The sequence below is a fragment of the Carlito syrichta genome, unplaced genomic scaffold (genome assembly GCF_000164805.1).
Source record: "Carlito syrichta isolate Samal-C Ts95f unplaced genomic scaffold, Tarsius_syrichta-2.0.1 Scaffold67950, whole genome shotgun sequence".
In the NCBI taxonomy this organism is placed as follows: domain Eukaryota; kingdom Metazoa; phylum Chordata; class Mammalia; order Primates; family Tarsiidae; genus Carlito; species Carlito syrichta.
The window spans coordinates 3633-6864 of NW_007012046.1; the positions used below are offsets into that span (position 1 = coordinate 3633).

A 3232-nucleotide genomic window follows, 5' to 3' on the forward strand; every position below is an offset into this window, starting at 1 on the left:
GCAATACTTCGCCTCCAGATACATTTCCCAGATACATTTTCCAGATACATTTCCCATATGCCATTCAAAAGCCTAGACACGCTCATGCTTTCAAAGTGGAATACCTAGCCTAATGTGCATAGAAACATGAATGGCAAAGTTGAAGACCAATATTATAACTATTTATTTGAAGCACAGTAAAAAAAAAAAAATGGGTACACTTTGGAAACTCAGTGGCACAAAGTACACTGCCAGAACTTGAGGGACATTATACAGTAAAAAAAATAAGAAAAAAAGAAAAGAAAAGAAAAGAAAAAGGAAAAAAAATTTCTCCTGTTTCAAATGCTATATTACATAATTTTACCTGCCGAAACAGACCATTTACAAATATTAGGTCAATAAACTGCTAACATCCATTCAAAAGGTAGTTTTTACTAAAATGCAAGCATTTTTAAAGATTGGTATCTAAACAAGAAAAGACAAAAACAAACTGGAATGAAAGCCTAGATTATCACATCTAAAATTGGGATTTTTTTGTTCAGACCTTTATATTCTTCTCTCCCTCTACCATATCCTGCTGGAGTTCCAGGTCCCATTCCTCTAGGGCCCTGTCCACCCACAGGTTTCGCACCTCCCTGCCCAAAGCGCTCAGTACGCATATCACTTCCCATAATGGAACCACTCATGGTTGCTGGTGGAACTCCAGGATTAGCTTCGTAACCTATGCCGCCACCACCTAGAGGTGGAAATTTCTGGCCTCCTGAACCATAGGGATCTCCCATGTTCATTGCTCCTCCGCCACCCATTCTCATGTCTCTTTCTCTTGGATCCATGTAGCCCATCCGGGTATAACTTTCCTTTCTTTGGCGTCTTTCCATCTCACATTGATGAATCATCTCTTCCTCCCTTCTATGTCGTTCCTCTTCTTGCCTCAACTGCATTTCTTTACGTTTCTGCATTTCTTGATTATGAAGTTCTTTCATGTGTCTCAATTCTTCCTGTTGTCTCATCAAATCTTGGTGCAAAAGATTTGCCTGATGTTCATGATAGGCATCTTCCATTTCACTTCCCAATTTGTCTTTTGCATCCTTCATGCTTTTTTCAACTTGTTCCCTTTGCTGTTTTTCCATCTCATCTAAGGACTTCCATCGCTGAGAATATTCATACTCAAATGTACCATGCTGGGCAAAGCAAGAAGGAGTTTCCCTCTCCTTTTGATACTGGATTCTTCTGTGCAAGTTTTTCAGGAAGACCATCTTCATCATCTAATTCAGGGATCCTCAAACTTTTAAAACAGGGGACCAGTTCACTGTCCCTCAGACCGTTGGAGGGGCAGACTGTAGTTTACAAAAAAAAAGGAATTTGTTCATAGTTTTTTTTTAAACTATAGTCCACCCCTCCAACGGTCTGAGGGACAGTGAACTGGCCCCCTGTTTTAAAAGTTTGAGGACCTCTGAATTGTTCAAGTGGTTCCACAATGACTGGACTAGGAGTTGTTGTCAACAAGAAAACACCTTCACTGCATCGTTCAAATGTCTTTCTTGCTGCTGGTTTTGAAGCAAATCAACAATGCCTTTCCCTGTAGATCTTCCACGATCATCCACAATTATAACAGCCCTTTCAATAGGACCAAAGTGGCTAAAAGCTTCTTCCAAAAGCTCATTGGAAACATAAGTTGAAAGATTACTAACAGAAAGGGCAGCAGCATGTGTGGCAAAGCAGACCTGAAGCTGTCTACCTCTCATGGGTGTAGCATCGAGTTCAGCTTTGACAATTTCAGCCAATGCTCTAGATTCAAGCTTAATAAAACCGAATCCTTTGCCTTTGTTGATAAAAACTTCTCCTGGTTCTCCATATTTAGCAAACAGTCTTTTGAATTCATCCTCTGTCATGTCAGCAGGTAGATTCCCAACAAACAACTGACAGCGTTGTAAGTTTTCTCATTAGACCTCCTCAAGAGAGACAAATTGGCTTTAAATCCCTCCAAGTTGAGATCTTTTCCTCGCTGCGGCCACTGGGCAGGGGACCCTGGTGGTACTGCTGGTGGTAGGGCAGGTGGTGCTGGTGGCCCCGCAGGGCTTCCCGCCACCCCGATGCGGCAGCTTGGGGTGGCCGCCAGGAGTGCTTAGGCCTGGGCCGCCCCGGGCTTCGGACCGCCAGGCATTTTGCTACATTTGGGGTCACCGGGGCCTGGACCTTGCTTAGGCCCCAGTCCCAGAACACCCGCGGGTGGAGGCAGTGGGCCTCCGGCCTGAGGGGGAATGGTCGTGATCCCGCCACTCGGAGGAGTGGGGGGAGGGGGGAAGGCTCCCCGGGAGGGGCTGAAGTGACGGCAGGCAGTGGGTTGGGTTGGAGTCAGACCTGACCCCAGCCCTGGAGGGGCCTTGGAGGTCAGAGGGGTGGTGGGCGGGGCCAAGCCAAAGGCTGGCGACTTGCTGCCTACTCCTGGAGTGGAGCCAAGTCCCTGAACAATGACGGGCTTAGATGAGTCTTGCAGTGGCGGAGGCTGCTGGTGGGTGGCGGCTGGTGCAGTGGCGGCGGCTGCTGCTGCTGCTGCTGCTGCTCCTGCTGCTGCTGCTGCTGCTGATGATGATGATGCAGAGGCCACGGCAGGATCAGAGGCTTGGAGCCTCCCTGGCCCACGCCGGGACCCATGGGGTCGCGGTTCTGGTTGAGGCCCATGCCGGGTGGCAGGGAGCAGAAGTCGTGAAGGCCTCCTCGGCTGCCGCTTCCTCTGCCGCCACCTGCTCCGCGCTGGTGGAAGCTGCCACCGCCACGGCCGCAACTCCAGATCCTGAGACATGTCTGTGGTCAAGGGGCAGTCTAGGCAGAAGCGAAGAAGACACTCAGGGAACGTGGAGGTCACCTTGCTTCATGCAAAATGGCGGATGACATAAGCCAGCATATGGAATTTAAAATACTTGGGGGATGTTTTTACAACTTGGTGAATATATTAAAAACCATTGAGCTGTACACTTTGAATGGGTCAACTGTATGGTATGTGAATTATATCTGGATAGTGCTGTTTTTTAAAAAGCTAATTTTATGTCAATATATCATGATTTAATAAAGATTAAAAAGGTAAATAAAATTATTAACAACAAAAAAAGAAACCACACAACAAAAAGATTTTCACTTAGAATAATTCAATATAAGAAACATTATTCATAGAAACACCATATCAATAAGCAAAGTAGGAAAACCCAATGAACACTTTAATTGATATTAACACATGATTTAGTATAATGTACTT

At 45.9% G+C, this 3232-nt stretch overlaps 1 pseudogene across 1 annotated transcript; it reads right to left on the reverse strand.

Moving 5' to 3' along the window:
- Positions 1 to 482: 482 nt before the first annotated feature.
- On the reverse strand, positions 483 to 2784 carry LOC103253739 (annotated as a pseudogene). Its single transcript, XR_002481544.1, has 2 exons — positions 1431 to 2784; positions 483 to 1244 (listed from the first exon to the last, which is right to left on the reverse strand). The product of XR_002481544.1 is annotated as a splicing factor, proline- and glutamine-rich pseudogene (transcript).
- Between the last annotated feature and the right edge of the window lie 448 nt (positions 2785 to 3232).